A 21429-nucleotide genomic window follows, 5' to 3' on the forward strand; every position below is an offset into this window, starting at 1 on the left:
CTGGGGGCTCCACAGCCTTTGGTTCATAATTCATGTGCTTCCATTCATTTGGCTATTTGTCCCTGTGTTTTTCCAATCTTGGATTCAACAATTCACACTCTTTCAGACCCTCCTCTTTCTCAACAGTTGGACACCTGGAGCTCCACCTGGGGCCTGGCTGAGGATCTCTGCATCCACTTCCATCAGTTATTGGATGAGAGTTCCAGCATGACAGTTAGGGTGTTTAGCCATCTGATCACCGGACTAGGTCAGATCAGGCTTTCTCTCAACCATTGCCAGTAGTCTACAGAGGATGTATCACTGTGGATTTCTGGGGACCTCTCCAGCACTCTGCCTATTCCTGGTCTCATGTGGTCTTCATTTATCATGGTCTGTTATTCCTCTTTCTCCCTTTCTGTTCTTGATCCAGCTGGGATCTCCTGCTCCCCTAAGCTTTCTTTCCCTCAAATCTTGCCCTTCATTACTCCCACTGTCGTCCAGGTTATTCATGTAGATCTCATCCATTCTCTGTCATTGGGTGATCCTTGGGTCTTTCCTAGGGTCCCGTTTTCTAGGTAGCCTCCCTGGAGTTGTGTAGCAGTCTAGTCATCTTTGTTTTACATCTAGTATCCTCCTATGAGTGAGTACATACCGTGTTTGTCCTTCTGAATCTGGGTTACCTCACTCAGGATGATTTTTTCTAGATCCATCCATTTGCCTGCAAACCTCATGATGTCATTGTTTTTCTCTGCTGAGTAGTACCCCATTGTGTATATGTACCATATTTTCTCCTAGATGCCCTTCAACTGAAGAATGGATAAAGAGTTCTTTAGTCTTAACCCACTATCCGATGACTAGCTGATCCAGATTGTCCCATTCTGTAGCCTCTTCACTCTGGACCATCTCCTTTGTTCTGCAGATGCTTTTTAACTTGATACAATTCTCCTGTCAACTATTGTTATTTCCTGGTCTCTTGGAGTCATTTCTGGAGCAGTTCAGAAGCCATTGCCTATCCCTGTATCTTGAAGCATTTCCCATTTTCCTCTAATAGCATCCAAGCTCTGGGTCTGACATTAAAGCTCTAGGTCTATTTTGAACTGCTTCTTTGTACAATTGAGAGATGGGGATCTAGTTGCAGGCTCCTACATGGAATGTCCAGTTTCCACAGCAACAGTTGTTAGTCCACGTTTTCTGTACATTTGTCGAGAATCAGATGGCTGTGACTGTGGGACTTTATGTCTGGGTCTTCTGTTCCCTCATTCATCCATGAGTCTGTTTTGTACTCACACAAGGCTGGTTTCTGTTGCTCTGGCTCCAGCACCATCTGAAGTCAAGTCCTGGGATGTCCATGGTGTTGCTTTCTTCAGGGTTGTTTTGGCCATTGGGAATCTCCTGTGCTTCCATGGATCATGGAGTTTGTTTTGTTTTGTGAAAAATGACATTGACTTTTGATAGGGATTGCATTAAATCTACAGGTCATTTTCACAATGTTAATTCTGACCCATGAGCATGAGAAGGCTTCCACCATTTGTGTCTTCTTCAATCTCTTTTTTCAGTGGTCTAGAGATTTATTGTAGAAGTCTTTAGTCTATTTCTTGGTATTTTCTGTTGTTTGTTTGAGACTGTTGTATTATTTTCTTGACTGCTTTTCAGAAAGTTTTGTAGATGAAAAGCTTCTGGTTTTTATTTATTGGTTTTGTATATTGCTACTCTGCTCAAAGTGTTGACCACTTCTCTGAATCTTCTAGTGGGATCTTTTAACCATGGGCTTATATCACCAGTAAACATAGATAATTTTACTTTCTTTCCTGTTTATAAGACTTTTATTTTGTTATCTAGGCCAACTAATATTTTTCAATAGGACCAATGATATAAAATAGAGAAAAAAATAGCCACCTCAACAAACAGTTTTGCAGCAATTGGACATATGTATCTAAAATAATCTCAATAAAAATATTGCACAGTTTACAAAAAAATTAACTCAAAATAGATTATAGGTGTAAATGAGAAGACCTGTGAAAACTTTGTTAGGTCTAAGAATGACTGTTTATGTCTAAAACCAAATGCATGATCCATAGAAGAAATAATTTGCCAGATGAACTTCATTAAAAGTGAAAATAACAATCTGTGTACCAGGGAGATGGTTCAGATGGTAAAGTGCTTATTTCATGAGTCCTAGGACCTGAGTTTGGATCCCTGCACCCAGGTAAAAGCAGGCACAGTGGTGCAAGTCTGCTCTCAGTCATGTTGATAGAGGTGGCCAGAGAAGTGTAGATCCCAGGGCTCAAATGCCAAGAGTGTAGCAGCCAGTCAGCAAGTTCCAGGCTCAGTGATTGAATCCATATCAAAGTGTAAAGTAGAGAGCAACCACAAAAGACACCTAATATCAACCTCTGACCTCTACATGGGTATGTATTCATACATATACACTCACACTTACACATATGCATGCACATACACACACACACACACACACACACACACACACACACACACACACACACATCTTACATTTTGATAGTAAAAGCACTATCAAAAGAGTGAAAATGGCTGGAGGTACAGTTCCGGTGTAAAATGCTCATACAGGCCCTAAGTTTGATCCCAACTACTCCAGGAACAATTTACAAAATACATATCTCAGCAAGTATACAAAGAATACAAAGAATTCTTAAGACATGACACGAAATGAAAGTACCCAACTTAAAGCATCTTGACACCTCACCAAGGAAGATGCACAATGAGAACTAGCCATAGGGAGAGATGTCACTAGACATTCATGTCAGAAAAAGGTAACAAGATACCACCACACATGTGTTTGAATGAGTACCTGACCACTGACATCATGAAGTGGTGATGGAGAAGCAAAGTGTACAACTGTATCCCTAATTGCTAATTCTCAAAATCAAGTGAGATGTCCTTCAGTTGGTTACTGCTATGCTACATTACTACAACTATGAAATATCCACACAATGGGATATCAGCCAGTGCTAAAAACAAATGAACTAACAACCACAAAAAGATATGAAAGTCACCTTAAAGTTATATTGCCAAGTAAAAGGAACTAATCTGAAACTCTGCGTGTTATAACATTCCACTCTATGACATTCTGCAAAAGACAATATTACTAAAAAGTTTAGTAGTGGCCATTGTTTAGGAAGAAGGGATGGAGTGGCCACCTAGAGGATTTTTATGAAACTAAATGCTAGACACATTTTATTGTGTATTTGTAAAAGATCAAGAGATTCACACAGTCAGAATGAGATCTGCTATTAACTATGAGCTTTTGGAGATGGTAATATAAAAATGCAGATTCGTCATAGAAAGCAAATGTACCATTCTGATATGTAGTGTTGGAAGGGGGAAGTCACTGGACATGTGGGAATGCTGCCCTTTCTGCTCAGCTTTTCTGTGAACTGAAAAATGCTCTAAATAATAAAGTGTATTCATTTCCATACCCCTTGAGTCTCCACCAACTCGAAAAGAATAGCCAATAAACTATTGTTGCTTAAGAAACCCAACACTATGGACATAATCAAGTGATTTGTCATTTGATAATAATAATAAATGGTACTGATGTTAATATTACTTGTAATAACAGCACAATATCAGCTATCCCTGATAGTATGCCGCACAAACACAGAATTATTGCTGTGTCATTGTTACCTACACTATCTCATTTCAGTCTAATCATGAGCAAACACCAGACAAACCTCTTGGGAGATGATAATTCACGTGAGAACTAGCCAGTGCTGATTAAAAGAAAAGGACCAGGCTGGAGAAGGCAATACTGAAAGTATTTGCCACACAAGCAAGAGGACCAGAATTCAAGTCCCCAGAGTCCATATCAATGCCAGTGAACAGAGCTGCTGCCCACATATAATTCCAGCCTTGAACTGGAATTCAGTGCAGCATAAATCTTAAGTGTTCTTATTAAAGAAACTCAAACCCGAGGCCAGTTATTGGGGTGATTGCTGGAAGATCAGAGACACAGAACAAGCCACAGCTACCTCACCTTGCTAGTTCCTCAGGTGATCTGGTTTCCTCAGGCTGGAAGCTTCTGAGTCCTCATCCCAATGAATCTTAGCTGAACTGTGTTGCTCCAAAGCCTGAACGCTTAACCAATCAAATGCTTAACTAACTACATGCTTTACTTCTTCTTAGTTCCTGGTCCTCACGCCGTATATACCTTTCTTTTTCTGCCCCCACTCCCTGGGATTAAAGGTTGGGTTTCTGGGATTAAAGGCGTGGGTCACCATGCTTAGCTGTTTCTAAAGTGGCATTGAACTCAGAGATCCGGCTAGCTCTGCCTCCCAAGTGCTGGGATTAAAGGTGTGTACCACCACCGCCCAACTTCTGTTCTGGCTTACTCTTCCCATTTTCTAGCCACCATTTTTGGCTTTGTTCTAGTGGCTGTCTGTTCTCTGCCCCCAGATATGTTTATTTGGGGGAACACACAATATTTCAGGGAACACAATACCCACCACAATTCAGGGCATCCTTAGAGCTAGATTAAGTAAAGCCAGCTTTATCTGTGCCTTCTGGGTTTAACTGAGAGACCCTACCTCAAAGAGTGGAGCAGAAGAGCAGAGAAAGATTCCCACAGTCACCCTTGGCTTCTTTGTGCAAACACATGTGCACCCCTCATGCACCCATAGACACACTCATTCATATGCGCACACACACACACACACACACACACACACACACACACACGCACACACGACATGCATGCATATGACAACTTGGAAAAATTTCAGGGACTTAAAAGACAAGGTAAAGTGAGGAAATGCTGAAGGTGAACATGACTAGGCAGAAGGCACCAGTAGACCAGGTACTAGAGCAAAGACTCTGGAGTGTTTGTGTACCAATGTTAATTTCCTGATTTCATTCATGATACCACAATTATATAAACTGTTAAAATTAGATGAAGCTAGGGGACACTAGGTGGAAAGCTAGACATTACTATTTTTGCAAACTTTCTGTAATTTTACAATTTCTTCAAAATAAGTTTTTGTTTAAGAAAAATGTATTGTTTGTTTTCTGTGTCTGCCTTCCTCACCAGGGTTTTTCTAATCATTTTATCCACCATATTCTCAAATTTGAAAGCCAAGATGTAACATTTTGGAGACATTTTTATCAGCTTTCTGTCCTAGCCTATTTTGGGATATCCTTCTCTGCCTGCTGTAACTTCAGAGCGTGTTCTTTTTCCGTACCCTACAGACTCCATTTCAATTTTAGCTGCTGAAGCTCCTTCTGCTATCCTTTTGTACTCTGCTTAATTACTGGAGTAAAGCCTAGGGCTAGGTCCACTAAAGCGGAAATGAGGGGGTCAGGATTGGTAGCTCTGTGTCATCACCTGGAAGCATGTTGGTGTTGGTCAGGCAAGAGTTGTGGTGGACCGCTTAGTCCTCTTCCAAAGGTTGCAGGAGAGCCCGCTCTTTCTTCACCGTTGACTTTATATTCGGATCTCCTGACCAGCTCTTTCTTGACTGTTGACTTTATGTTCTGATCTCCCACTGCATGACTTTTCCTCCCAATCTCTCATTCCTCAACTTCATGCTGAAAAATGTACTTTTCTGTATTATTAAGAATAATAAAATTATACTTCAAAAAGGAATTCATTAGCCTCTGACATTTGAGGGAATCATGAATACTGGTGTATTGCATATGAGTTATCAAATGTTATTGTCATACAAACACTTGATGCTGTTATAAAGGTAGGTAATACTCTTCCACACTCTTTCTCCTTTTCTCCTTCCTGAGTACATTCATGGAGTTAATGTCTTACAAACTGCTATCCTCCTGCTCCAGTGTATTTCTTTTTTATTGCCTTTCTTCTTTATTTTAATTTATATTGCAAATAAATTTTCTCAGGGCTGCCTCAGTGGTTAAGAGCACTCACTGGCTGCTCTTCCAGAGGATCTGAGTTCAATTCCCAACACCCACATGGTCATAACCATCTGTAATGAAATCTGATTGCCTTTTCTGGTGTTCATGAAGACAGCACTCATATACATAAAATAAATAAATACATCTTTTTGAAAAACAAAATTTTTTCATACAATATGTTTTGATCAGTTTCCACTCTCTCATCTCCTTCCAGATGCTACCCCTCCCCACTCACCCAACTCCAGGCATTCTTTCTCTCTCTCTTTAGAACATGCAAAAAAGAAAAAGAAAAAGCATGAGAAAGACACGTACAATAAAAACACAAAATCCGAAACCATAATGTACAAGCAAAAGACCAATAATGCCCAATATGAGAGGAAATTTTTCCAAAAATACAATTGAGTTCATTTTCTGTTGGCCTTCTGCTGCTGGGCATGGGGCCTGCCCTTATGTGTGGCTTCTCTACCTAGTGAGACTCCACTGGAGAAAGTTAAATTTTCCTTTGCAAGCAGTTATCAACTAGTTCTTAGTTAAGGATAAGAAATCATGTCCACTTTCCGCTCTCAGTGCTGGGACCCATTAGTTTAGACTTGTACAGGCCCTGTGCATGCTGCAGTCTCTGTGAATTCACATGTGTGTCAGTCAGTCCTATTGTGTCTGGAGGCACTGCTTCCCTGGTGTCACCCATCCCCACTGGCTCTTGAAATCTTCCAGCCTCCTCTTCTCCATAGCATCCTGAGCCCTGAAGCAGTGAGCAGTGTCAGGCATGGTTCCACCTCAAGGAGTGGGTCTTAAATCCAATCAGAAAGTGGTTGGTTACTCCCATAAGTTTTGTGCCACTGTTGTACCACTGTATTATTCATACAGGTCACCATTGTAGATTAAAAATGGGTTGTTGTTTACCTTTCTCCTCTGGCAGCATGTGTAATACTTCTAGTACTATGAACACTAGTCAGTAGGGATAAAGGCTCTACATAGGCATCAGCTTGACTTCTCCATGTTTGATGAGGTATGAAGTTGTTATCTTCAGCAATAGTGTCTTACCATCAGTTTGTGAAGAGCAACCAGTAGCCTTGACAATAGACCTGTGTTATTTGGAGTTTCTATGGAGCTTCTTTGGCCAACTTGTAACCCATGCCACACCCTGGAGGTTTCACTTGGTGGCCAAAACTGTTTACTTTGTCTCCATTATTTGGTGACTCCATTTAGATTTCTTTCATATGTGTATATATTTTAAGAAGCAGAAAATGGTATTTCTGGAAGTTCTTTTGCCTTTTTCTCATTTTTGACAATTTTGCATTTACCTTTCCATTGCAATGATGTCTTCCCTCCTGACTTTAAGAAATCAGTACTTCAGTGGTATTCAAGTATCTATGCTCTCTCAGGTCTTGTCCTCAACTTCCACATGCATGGATTCTACTACCTTCAAGGCATCACTATCTAGCTGTATCATAAGCATCTGCTCTCAAAATTTTACTCTGCAGTATTTTGATTGTGGAACATAGGGAATTAAATAATGAAAATATTCACAGAATACAATGCAAGAACTTTAATTAATGCTACAAACTAGTAAGTACAAATATAAAAGGTAGCCTCACCATTATATTAATTTTTAAAATCAGAACATACACATGTACATATATATATATATGGTCTATTTATGGAACAAATATGAACAAAACTCTCTAAATTAATTAACTCAAATGGCTCTCCATAATCTATAAAATAATTCCTGGGGGGATTAAGTTTTTTACAACTAAGACTATCTCTTTAGCCTCTTTGCCCATTGCACATTCAAACACATTGCACACATCACATACATTCACACACACACACACACACACACACACATGCACGCTTCCATCCTGAAGGCTCACCCTGGGCAGCTTTCTGTATCAAATGTCTGCTCAGAGCTGTGTCTCCTCTAGTCATCTTTGAAGTCTTGCTCCAGACCCTTTTCTTCTAGGACTTTTTCCCTGGCCCCACTTTTTCCCAATATAGTAACTGTACTTTTTTATACTACTTCTGTGTCTTGTCTATGCAGATTCTTGTGCACATTCTATGTCATAATTATTTCCTTAAGCACCAATTTCTTCTCAAGCAACCATTGACTTCCTGGATAGAGAATTGACCAGCTCACCAATTTTTATCACCACAGCATATTACTCACGATATAAATATTCGTGGATCTGAAATTAGAGCATAGGTGAAAACATCTAACATACCATAGAGGTCTCTGAAATGAGAGGTGATGTTACTGCAATTTCAGTGCACAGAACAGCCCACTGGAATTTAAATCAACATTGTGAAGAGGCCCTTACATTGATTAACATACATCTGGATCTTAAATCTAAATAAAGAGATAAGATTTCCTTAGAAGAGGTGTCCAAGCACAGAATAAAAGAGAAGTTCCTTATTCATGGACTTTGTAAAAGTTAATGAAAGTATTTACATTTTATTACAGACTCAGTAATAAAAACTTTTATGTTGATATTTTAAATCTAGTTCTTATATGACTTCTGCTTCTCCAAGTTTTATCAACCCTTGAGCACAAAGTGAGTCATAATGCCTGCAACAGCTTGCTTGTATGTTCTCCAATATGACACAAGACACATGTTCCACCCAACACACCCATACATATTTCTGGAATTCCTGGGGACCAGCTCTCTATACTTCAGTTAAGGAAAATATGGTGACAAAGAAGGTCTTGTTTAAAATACCTGGAAATGTTGTGCATGCGTTATCATGTACACTTTTGTTCCTACAATGTACGTGTAAGCATGTTCACACAAACATGAAATACACATTGTAACATTTAGTAGCAGACTTCACAGGGAGACTGAGCTGAGGAACTATCACTCAAGGATCGCTTTCTTTGTAGCTCCTCGGCAAATTTTTCCTTCCTGTTTGCCAGCACCATCTCATCTTTGACAGCAGCTGATCTGCTGGACTATTCATCCTCAGCCTGAAATTACTTACTGTCTTTTCTCCCTGGAAAGCCTGAAGGGCCAGCTGTTTGTTCTCAGATATCTTGTTTCTTTACTATTGACAGAGAAACCTTTAACGTCTTTCTCATATTTTGAAAACAGGTTTCAAACTTGCAATGATTACCAATTTGCCTAGCTCGGTCTTTTGTCTGTGAGCTTTAGCTTACAGACTAGAAGGCATGCTGGCTCCGGCCACTGTTTCAATTTTCCTTTTCCTCTTTGTTTCTTTACCAGTATTTTGCAAACCAATAGGCTAAATGCATGTGTGACATAACCCTGCCATTTGCTGGGGTTTCATCTGTCTTCAGCCTCTGGATTCCTCAGTAAGGAACCAGGAAACGTCAGCTCCAGCCAGTGTGTGGAAGCAGGGGGCTGCTGCAGGAATGCCTTTGCTGGGACTGTCAGGATGTCTTTAAGGCATGCACAACACTCTTTGTGAGCCTGTTGTGTTTTGCATGCAATTGTTGGGAAGATTGCCTTTGAGTTGTCTCTACCAACGGACTTCTGTGGGAGGCATTGTGCAATACGAATCTTAAATGGTCTTATTAATAAAAATAAATAAATAAAAAGCTCAGGAGCCAGGTATTGGGGTGAATGCTGGAAGATCAGAGAAGCAGAACAAGCCACAGCTAACCTCACCCCACTACCTTCTCAGCCAGTCCTGTTTCCTCAGACTGGAAGCCCCTGAGTCCTCATCTGAATGGATCTCAGCTGAACTGCTGCTAAAAGCCTCTAGTTCCTGGTCCTCATGCCTTATACACTTTTCTGCTTCCTGTCATCACTTCCTGGGATTAAAGGCGTGTGCCCTTCCCAAGCAATACATGAGCTCTCAAGTCGTGGGATTAGTTTGTGCCACCATGTCTGGCTCTGTTTCCAGTGTGGCCTTGAACTCACAGAGATCCATCCAGAATGCTAGGATTAAAGGCATGTATTACCACTGCCTAGCCTCTATCTTTAATATAGTGGCTGTTCTATTCTCTGACCCACCCAGATAAATTTATTGGGGTGCACAATATATCAACCACAGCATTGCATTCCTTGTATACTTCTGTGAACTCCTTGCCACTGTAATAAATTCATATATGTCTACCCTTCCCTAGGGCACAGACAACTGTGTTGTCAGTTCAGGGATATGAACTCCAACTTTTTGTTAAAGCCCAGCTTTCTGACAGGAGGAATCCTTCCTTGAATCAGGAAGAGCTAAAATGGATCCCATCTGGACAAGGCCCTGAGGCCTTTGTGACCAACATCACATGACAGTCGCTGACCAAAGGTGGATTGTGGTGTGTTATTCATTCTCGTCATCCCATAAGGACGTGGATCCTGTTCATGCCTGAGAAGCAAGGCCTTCTCCACACTGGTTTATAATGTGTTTAGCTAGCCCTAATTTCTCGTTTCTCCCGCCTACCCACACTCCCCTCTCTGGATCTCCACCTCTGCCTGCTTTCTCTTCAGATCTTCTGAAAACTCTCTCGGGATGCTGTCTACTTTTCTGTGAATTAGTGCAGTGGCTTTCTTCATGTCCACAGAGCTGTTTCCCTCCATAGAAACAGCTCACGTGAAAACATTTCTGCCAGCTGTTACTGCTTTCTAAAATTACCTGTTTTCACTTTGATTTATAAATATGCTACAATTAATTAGTGAATACCCCTGGGTACATTTATAAAAAGTAAAAGTAAGGCAAATACCACTGACACTGAGTTGTTACAAAAACATGAAGAAAGAGTACCACCTCTGCCTGAGCAAACCTTCAGGCAGCGTCTGAGTTCACAGTGGCCAGTGTCCTGTGCCCTCGATGGTAAACAGAGCTCAGGGCCAAAGCCAGGAGCCAGTTCAAGGGCATCAAGGCTTCTTCCAGCACAGAAAGGGTCCTGACCTTGTAAGCCCAACAGCTATGGCGCTAGATTCAAGAGTCAGCTCTAAGTAGTTCCATGTATTCTTCCCCAAAAGCTGAACAGTGATGTCAGAACTGCTTGTAAATGATCAACAATGAGCGTGCAATAAATAAGCAACTGTGTACTCTTTGTGTGCATACCATTTCTCTTTCTCTCTCTCTCTCTCTCTCTCTCTCTCTCTCTCTCTCTCTCTCTCTCTCTCTTCACTTATTTTCTCTTATCTAAAGACCCGTGTTTAGAAATCCTACTCTATCAGTGTACTTGTGTGTACTATGTAATGTGTAAGCTACTTAAAATGTAATTTGTGTATCTTAGGCTTTTTGATTCTTATTCATAAGTTAAAAGCTACAAGCTGTACATTTTGAAAGCACATTGTAAGCATGAAAATCAAAGTTCTATGGAATCCAACTGAAAAGTGTAGAGTGGGGGATTCATTCAGTGAGTTTAGCTGACTGGGGATAAATATATTTTATCTCTAAGAAAATATATCATATAGGAGAAAAAAGTGCACATGTAAATGAATTTTTAAATATCCCAAGTCAGGGGGAAGATCAATATAATTCAACAAGAATATATTACAGCCTTCTATATAATCAGCTCTTGGTAGGAAGGAGAAATAAAAGAAGCAGAAAATGGGATTTCTGCCCTTGAGGAGCTTACAATCCTATTAGAGAAAGGATTTTAATTCTCTCTACGGGGTATTAAACAGGTGCATTAAACCATGGAGAAAGGCTGTGCAATATGCACACATGTGTATCTACCCTGAGAGAACCACAGGACACTATGGCATTTGTCATCTAATCCATGACAGTTTGACAGTGAGGGGGGCTGTCACTCCACAGCAACAGGGAGAAGCTAAAGCCATCTTGGGGAAACCTAAATATGTGTTTACCCCGTTCGTAGGTCCAAGATTGTGGACATCATCATGCTGACACCTCTCTCTCTCTCTCTCTCTCTCTCTCTCTCTCTCTCTCTCTCTCTCTCTCTCTTCAAGTTTGCTTGAAAGCAGAACAGTTCTAATCAATATATTGTCTTAATGTTTGTCCATCTGAGCAGCAGATGAAGGACAAATACAAACTACAGAAGACTGAGCCCATTTGGAATTCCATCTTCCTCATCCTGCCGGAAACTGTTTCCCTTTTGAATGTCCAAGCTCATGAATCTGCACCACTAGTCATCTTGGTTTCAACTAAGAATTTTGAACCAGGTGATCTCCGTTTCTAAAACTTAGCTGCCTACCCAAGTCCAAACAGAAAGTAGGGTGAGACGAGCCAGGCATGCTTCCTTATGCACATTGGCTGAGACAACCACACTTAATTCCCAGTTGGCCAGAGGACTTCATGCTCTCCCAACTACTCAAACAATTCAGACTTAAGCTCTGTGATCAATATGTTTGGGCATGTGGTCTGGCTTGTCCCACACATCACCAGCTATGATGCCCTTCAGAAAGTAAGTGGTCAGTAGATTTGGGTTAAATGAAGGAGGGGATAGGTACAGCTAGAGACAGGAGAATAAAGGTTATAGATAACAACTGCCACTGTCCTCCCTGCCCCAGAGAAATAGCTCCAAAGGAGTAATCAAGTATCCTGCTCCAGTGTCAGAATTGGTTTCTCCAATGTACACAAATACATATTCATATGCTCTGTGTATTTGTTGTTCAAATGTGCAGGTAGCAATGCGGCAACCTGCGTCCCCCATGGAGCTGATACTAACTCATCTGTTTCATATCATGTAGGGAGTGAGTATTCTGGGTGGGTCTTTTTCAATTCCTAGTAGATGAGATGAGCCCTTGGCTCCAGAGGTCATCTGTATTCAAGATTCCTTTAAGGAACTGCACATAGCTAATCAAGGAGAGGATAAAGGGGCTGTCTCAGGGAAGACATGAGTCAAGTGTTGTGACAGAGTGGAGGGCGAGACTATTTAGAAGAGTGGGAGGTTTTGTCTGAGCCAGACAGATAGCTCATGGTAGAATGTTCTCCTAGCATGGACTGAGTTTTACCCCCAAACACCAACAAAGAAATCAAAAGGAGGTGGAGGAAGAGAAGAGGAAGGAAGAGGAGGAAGAGGTGGTGAGGAGGAGGAAGAAGGGGCGAGGGGAAGGAAGAGTCTGCACCGAAAGAACGGCATTGCCCTTCAGGCTCCTACCCTACACTACCTCTAATAACAGTGAGAAAATCAAGATCCTTTTGAAGAAGTCCGAGTAAGCCTGTTTGGGTATAAGCTCCTGAACACAGCCATGTGTGTTTCATTTTCTTAACTAGCAGTGTCGAAGCCTGGACAGAATGCTAATTGCTGAATGCTTTGTAGACATAGAGACTATCCGCCATGCAGTACATAGGACAGAGTATTTAATCCCTTGACAGTACAAGGGCTGGAAACAGTTGCTAGTCAACATTGTCATGCTGGAAATCCCAAACAGACAGGTTGAATAGCTTGTCCAAAGTCACACAGCTCGCAAATGAGGAAACTGAGATTCAAACTAAGGCAGTCTAGCTCCTACATCTACATTTCAGGCATCCATTTCCAGCTATACTGCCATTCTGTTACTGTGATGAAAAATGGTTTATTCAAAGAGGTCAATAACTGTGGATGCCCTGACCTTCCAAGGAAGCAAAAATGTGCAGTTCCCTTAAGAAAGAAGGAAAATGTCTTCTCTTACGGTATTTTGTTCTTGAGGAAACAATTTAGGTACAGGCTGTTTTCCGAGGCTTCTCAAATTGAGAGCTTATCTCTACTTTTAATTTTATTTATTAATTTTTTTATTAGACAGGCTTTCTCTGTGTAGTTTTGGTACCTGTCCTGGATCTCACTCTGTAGAACAGGCTGGCCTCGAACTCACAGCGATCCACTTGGCTCTGCCTCCTGAGTGCTGGGATTACTCATGTGAGCCACTACTGTCTGGCATAGCTTATCTCTAGATACGCTGTTACCTTGAAGAACTTGGACACTGAATGGAGATTTTGAGAAAGGAAACTGTGGAATCTTGCCATCAGGCTAGGCCTGGGTGGGTTTCACCTGAGAAAGTAAGCCACTTGGCTTACACTGTGAAGAAAGAAAAGAAGCTATGGGTACTTCCCACAAGGGTATAGAATTTCTTGGAAAACAAGTCTGAACATTGTCTGGTATCCACTTTACATATCCTATTACTCCCAAAGTCACCAAACGCTCTGTGTGACTTTAAGGCCTCTGCTATTTTGGAAGAATGAGCCAGCCCTCTGCCAGAAAGTTGCTGGCCTTGGTGAACAGAGTCTGTGGTATCTCTGTGGGATTTCCCACAAAGAGGTTCTGTTGGTGCTATTGCTGGGAGACTGAGCACTTTGTTCTCCTAGTCTGATTAAATTTACTATGTGACAAAGGAAACTACCAATACAGTCACAATTGTCACAATGACACTTGTAACCCCAAAAAGAATTCTTTGCCATTCTAATGACCGGCCACCTCAAAAATCTCAATTAATCTCAGCAAATGATTCTCAGCTCCTTTCTCTCTCCTGAGAGTAAGGGTCGATGTTGGGCCATCAGGATAATCAGCACAACCACCATATATGCTGAGCCTGATACTATATACAAGGCAACCCCATAGGACACTAAATGTAAATACCTACAGTCACCTTGAGTGCCCATTGTTGGGAAACACTGAAAAGGACACCTGGCTCACTGTTAGAAAATCCAGAACTATTAAGTCACCTTACTTTTTTATCTGGTTTTGTTTAGTTGATAAAGCACCGCTTAAAACTGTGAAGAACATATTATTGTGTAAACATGACTTCACATGGCTGACTTAGTTGTCATGACAACATCACAATGTACACTTATCAAACTGCACCCACTAGCCACTCTTTACCTCTCCCCTCACTAGGTCTCAGGCTCTTGAAAAGTAAACAATTGCGCTTAAGACCATGATTGATTCGTACATTATGCTAAACAATGAAGGTATCTTATCTGTTTCTGTACTCCCTGTCCATTCTGAAGCTTTTTGCTGCTCAAGCAGGAACTGGAGATGGAGTAGCAGGCAGGAGGATGACAGTTGGTTCTGGCTATTTCTACTGTCAGCTGCCCCTCTACTGTGAATGGGTTTATTTTCTGCTCTGAATGCTCCTATCTCCAACTGCTTTACATTTTATGTTGGCTTCGGAGTCCGCTGGTATGAACTGCTGGAAGCAGAGTTCAAGCCAGGAATCCTGCGTTGAACCAGCCACCCTGGGCTCCAGCTTTTGTGCTCCCCTTTGGGATGAGCCGAGATTGCAGTCTTCATTTTATGCCAAGTATTCTCCTTCCTTTAGTCCTGCAGGAAATGGGATAAAACATCGCACACGGTGTTCTGCTAGGGAGAAATGACCCAAGGATGTGCATCCATTATGGTCATGGGAACCTGAACTCAGGAGACTAAGTGGTTGACAGGAACATTCACTGAGAAATGTTCCAGAGGGAACCCTATTGGTGAAATTATTAAGGCCACTCCTTGTAGTTAAAAGGGAGGTTTATTTTGTGGGCTAACTTACAAATGAAGGGGTAGGTTGCAGGGTCTGGCAAAGGTATGGCGCAGTCTGGCGGTGTTCTCTGGAGAACTCTGCTCGGTCTACCTCCAGTGTCCACCGTCCCCGAACCAAGAGAGTGTGCACCCCTCCTCTCTCTCTTGGGTCTTCCGCTTCCTCCCTCAGCCCTGCCTTGTGGGAGTGACCATTACCGAAGCCTCAGTGGGGGTTGGAACTTCCAGGCCAAAGCTGGGATGGCTATCCACTGCAGAACCCTTCTGGACCCCATGTGGAAAGAGTTTTCTGTGGTTCTCCAGGCTCCATCTGTGATCTCCAGAGACTTGGGGTAGCACATTATTTAATTAGACATGGTTCATGACGGTCAGTGTCCCCTGAAGGGTTGCATTGTGTATTTCAGGCCAAGCTCAACATTGCTTTGTCTTTATTGTTTCTTTGATCATTACATATGTGTTCATTCTCTAGAAAGGGACATAAAACAATTTTAGGTTTGTTTGTTTCAGACACTTCTGAATGTGAGATCAGATCTCGCCATGTTTACTGGCTTAAATCCCTTCTCTCCATCTTCCTTCACTGGAGGCTGTTCTTAGAAACGGCTCCAGGATCTCGGCTCCCGGTTTGCCAGCCATCACTGCCCAGGTGTGGAGCTCCTGAATGAAATGCCTTCCCCGATCATCTTCTCACCTTCAAATGTGGTCCCTGAAAGTTGCTGGCATTCTCTCTGAAGGCCACTAAGCTTGACATGTGACTGTTCACTGAAAACCCTCAAGGGTCCGCCTTGTCCCTCCAGATAAGATCTGGCTTCCCCAGGCCTTTCTACATTAGCCAGATGGCACGGTTGGGTTTCCCACGCTTCCAACACCTGCACCTGGGTAAGGTTCTCAGTCTGTGCTTCCCTCGTGTCACCCAGCAGTGTAAGCAGGTCCCTCCCTAACACCATCAGAACTCTCAGCTGCATTAATGTGTATATTGATTGTTCTGCTTTCTTCATTGTGATATAATTATCTCGGTGCATGCTTGCCTCCTCATTAGACTCTAATAATAGGAAATGGCTTATTCATCTTAGAGTCCCATCTTTGTGGGCTTAATGAATTCATGAAGTATGCAAATGAGGGACCCATAATCATGTACTAAGATTCCTTCCTGTATCCATAAGGCTCTTCCAGAGCCCTGCTTCTTCACAGTACCTTCACGCTCCTGTACAGCACAGAGTCCAGGGAGAAAAGGACACCACTTATGAGCCTGTTGCTGGAAAGAAAAGTAGACCAGGTACTGTAAAGATGGGGCCAGAAGTGGTCACCATCCCTACTGAGTGCAGGCCTGAGAGACCTGGGCTGGATACAACTTCCTTCCCACCACTGGACTAAGAGAAGCAGTGTCTGGAATTTCAAAACCAGAAAGTTCCATGGTATTCCCCCTGCTGGAAATTTTTAGAAGACAGAATCCAAATCCATCTGCCTAGAATGTAAGAGGGGTCCGGTTCTGTCCCCACTGTCATTTTCTGACCGCTCACTCTTCCTCAGCACATGCCCTTTACCCATCCTTAGAGTCTACATCTGTGTTGTCTAACTTCAATGTTCTTACATGTAATGTGCCACTGGCAAAAAAAAAAAAAAAACAAAAACAACGGGCCCATTTCTTTGTCTCCGTCGCCACCTAAACAACACCAGGCTTTGTGAGGTCCCAGTGCAAAACCATTCCTTAAGAGTAAGAGCAATCACTTTTCCGTTAAAATCTGTAGCATTTATGATTTGTGATAACTTAAGTTTATGTACTTGGTATTTGCTTAGCTGTAAAATACCTTACACTTAGTTACTATTTTCAAATACAATGTCACATCAAGAGTCATTGGGGAGTCATCAAGGTCAGTATCACGTCCTTGTATTTTTGCATGTTGCCATGACTCCAAACCCTCCTATAAAACTACAAACACTTGGGATAGTTGGTTTGATAGTTAATCTTGATTGTCAACTTGACGGGATTTATAATCACCATGGAAACATCTCTAAACATGTCTTTGTGGGTATTTCTAGATTTGATTTGCTGAAGTAAAAAGACCCACCCTAAATGTAGGCAGCATCATGCAATGGGGCCGAGGTTCAGGACTGGATTAAAAAGAGACATTGAGCTGAGAGCCAGCAATGTCTCTCTCCTCCCACTCCTGCGTCCATGTTGGCCTAGCAATGATGGACTGCACCCTTGTGAGCCACAGTAAAGACTGTCCTTTCTTCCTCAAGCTACTGGGTCAGGAATTTTGTCACAGAATTAAGAAAAATAACTGATACAGTCAGATTCTGAGTGGAAAAATCAATTAAAACCTTCATACAGAACCTACACTTATTTCTATTCACCTAGACCTCTTCAAGAAGGCATTTGATTTCTTTTTTAGTGAATATGGATTATATAGAATATTGGGTTTCATTGTACCATTTTCATCCATGCCTATCATATCCACCCCCATGACTGCCTTGCTCACTCTTTTACCCCTTAGTCCCCTTTCTTCTCTCTCACAGTATCCCTTCAACTTTCACAGACATGAATATTTTAATAGAAGTAATAGTGCCTTTCTTGACATGGCCTAGGAGAAAAATTGATTTTGTTAGAGTAAGAAACCACTTCAGAAGAAAACACGTCATATGGTGAGACGGGCAGGGATGAAGTCTAGGCAGAAAGAAGCAAGAGTGTCACCACCTGCTTTGACCGACCACAGGGGATATCCGTTTTTTAGACAATCGGCCAACAGTTGTCAGTTTGGCAGAAAATTAAACCCAGGGAAGCTGAACAAGAGTTAGAGGAGTTCTGTGAGAGGTGTGCAGGAAGAGCCCAGACAGGGAAGTCCGTGGCTTTGAACCCTGGAGGTGACATCAGACCACCTTCTGTCTCTAGCTCAGTAACTACTTTTTGAAATTTCACCTCTTAAACCTATTCATTCATGGCTTGGTCTTAAGAATTAAATGATCTGTAAGAGCCCTCAGAGAACAGTTGGTGTTTAAACAACAGTTGCCCTAGTGGTACTATTACTATTGTGTGCTGTGGCTACCAACTGTCAATCTAGGAATGTGCAGTGTTTGGAATTTCAGACCAGCAGGTCGGTAGTGAACGTGATGCAAAGCTCTCCTACTCTGGAAGACAGTTGTGCAGAAGCAAGCATGGCCAGAATCTAGAGGTTGGCAGGAGCTTCTGAACAAGCCTGATCCTCAAAAGGTGGCAACAGGGATTGGCTAGATGGTTTCATGGCTTGGGGTACTTGCAGCCAAGCCCAATTATTTGAGTTTGATACCCAGGACCCACATGGTAGGAGAGAACTGACTCCCAAAAGTTGTCCCCAGACTTCCATATATGTGCCAGGGCCTTGGGGCATGCCAGCTCAGTGTCTTCTCCTGGTGTGGTGGCAAGCTTTCCCAATCAAGCTCTCCTGCTGTTTGTTTCCAACATCTTCTGATAAGCCATTTGGGGTCCCAGAAACATCTTCATTCCTTCTCTGTTTAAAAAGGAATTGTACTACTTCCACAGTAGCTGCAGCACCTAGGTTTTCTAGGGTCTTAGTTAATGTATTTTCCATGAACAGGGCAAACTCTAAGGCTATCACAGGACTTCCCATGTGACCCCTGCTAACAAGTGGAAGGCAGATTCTGCCCTCATACTTCCTAAGATGTCTTAGAACTTACTTCTCTCACTCCCTCTTGTCTCAGCCTAGTCTTCAAAGAACAGAGAAGGAAGCATTCCAAAGTCCTCATTAAAGCCTTAGACCATCCGTACACACCATGCAGGGTACATCTGGTAGGATGCGACCTGGCTAGTAACCTCTCTTCTTTCTGTAGAAAGGGGCTGGATATGTCTCTTCTTCAATGCCCATCAAGAGCCAATGTGCACATGTTCAGAACATGTAAGGCTGGAGCTTCCTGTGACATGGTTTTGGAAGCAGGAATGGCCAATGCTAACCCTAAATAAATGCAGACAGTAACTGCATAATACCACCCACTAGTGACTGAAATCCCACCTCTGAGGATGTGGGAGCAGAGTATCAGAAGATGAAGAGAGTCCTTGTCTACGTAGCAAGTTCAAGGCCAGTCTTGGCACATGAGATCCTATCACACACACACCCCCAAAATAAAAGAAAAAAAAGGCACCAAACACCTAAATAGATATGATTTTTTTATATTTAAAAATAAGCAAGGACTAAGTGACTCCTACTTACCAGCCTTGTATGAGGCACTGTGTTGGCAGGCTCCCACGACTTGCATCCCAGAGCAGCATTGTCCAGTAAAACCTCCAGTGATAAGAGATGTTCTTACCACTCAGTAGGAGAGCCTCTAGCTCTGCTGGCTACCAAAAATGCACCTGGGAATCTGAGGAACTGAAATAAATTGTTAAATTTTTGTTCCTTTGAGTATAATTAACCACTTCGGGCTACTGACAGCCATTTGGACTGGACAGGTCTAGAGAAAGAAGGCAATGTTAAGAAAACCAACAAATCACTGTCAAACAGGGAATCCAGCAAGGAAAGGCCAAGGTTCTAGTGGAAACATGCTAGACAGAGGGAGGCTGTAAGCCAATGTCCTGGGAGAAAAACAGGGGCAGCTGAGAGCTGTTGGTTCCCCGCTGGAGATTGGATTTCACCATATGCCATTCACATTTTACATTGTTTAAAGATTGCTGTAGCTAACTGATATATGGAAAATATGAACATCTTCTAAAAGATGCTTGGGGTGTATGTGTGAATGTGTGTGTGTATATGTAAGTGTGTATGTGTGTGAGTATATGTGTGTAAGTGTGTATGTGTACGTGAGTGTGTGTGTGTGTGTGTGTGTGTGTGTGTGTGTGTGTGTTGGAGTAAACCTGGTGGTTTGCCCCTTTTGCTCAGAATAGCATCTCCTTATTAGTATGTATTTATACTCAAAAGACATATACATTTGGGCATCAATATTAATTCATCTAAAATTAATAACATATATGCATATGAATATGTAACTATCATCCTGAGCATTTTTTAAGTAGGGAGGAAGGAACAACTTCTAAGGGTGTTAAAATGGATTGAGTCTATAGTAAGCCAACATGCATTCACCCTTCTGAGTATCTGTACCCAAGAAATAAATGGAGTAGCTGCGTGCAAAGCCCACACAGTCATCCTTAGACTCTAGCAGAGCCAATTTCAAGTTGTAACAGGAAGAAGAGGAGGGACTTAAAAGAGTTGAAAAGGCAACCATGAAAGCAGCTAATGGTGAGGGAAAGGGGCCATGCCGAGAGATCAAAACAGACAGGTTGGTTAATTAACCTGGCAACTAGAACGTTAACAAATGGTTGTGGGCTATTTAAAGTTGCTCTTCTAAGACAAGGGCCAGTTGGGTTGTGCTAGTCATGGAAAGAGCACTAAAACCAGGAGATTAAAGGTGTAGAAGAGGCTATTTTTGGCTGCCAAGCTGTGGCATTGGTGAGGAATTCAGAGCAGTGTCCTTCTGTGGAGGTCTTTAAAACAGAATAGATTCTCATCAGTCTCATTTGAAAGGTTTAAGTGTGATCCTGCCTAAAGGCAAGGTGATGAACAAAATGAGTTCTCAAGGTCCCAGCCAGTCAACCCAGGGAGCCCTCACTAAGGACTGAATGCTGGGATTTTCTTTTGTTTACCCATACCTTATTGTTTCACACCACCATGTGGCCACACTGGGTAGAAATGTTGGAAATTTTGAAACCAAGCAGAGGCCTTGGGATACAGTCACAAGCTCTCAGAATTGTGTGGTCTGTTTGAAGATGGCCATCTGCAAATGCAGCTGGCATAGATGTGCTTTCACTGGAACCTTTCATGACCATAATTTTGAAATAAAAGCTAATTTCTGTGTTAGTAAGAATAACGCCTAATTCTCTGATTGGGCATATGCTATTCCATAGGAACAGGATTTGAGCCACAATAAGCTGAGCTCATGACATAAATACTTTTTACTTATGAATATATTTGTACATATGCCGGATTCTGACCCTTTTACATTTAACAAATGTGTTGAGTAAATAAATGTGACTTCAGTGACAGTTCCATCAAATGAATTCAAACATAATATCAAAGCAGTAGTAGATTTGATGCAGGAAAGCAATAATAGTTGGCACATGACTGAAGGCTTCACACCAAACATAATTTTAGATGCACCACATTGGGCCAGTGTAACGCCTCCTACCTTCCCTCTTTAATTTATGT

General features: G+C 42.0%; 1 protein-coding gene across 1 annotated transcript in view; it reads left to right on the forward strand.

Annotated features, from left to right (window-relative positions):
• Window positions 1–21429, forward strand: part of Spata16 (spermatogenesis associated 16) — a 250773-nt gene that overhangs the window by 120235 nt on the left and 109109 nt on the right. The gene's annotated exons all lie outside the window — the stretch shown is intronic.

Source organism: Onychomys torridus, chromosome 6, assembly GCF_903995425.1.
Source record: "Onychomys torridus chromosome 6, mOncTor1.1, whole genome shotgun sequence".
Taxonomy (NCBI): Eukaryota; Metazoa; Chordata; class Mammalia; order Rodentia; family Cricetidae; genus Onychomys; species Onychomys torridus.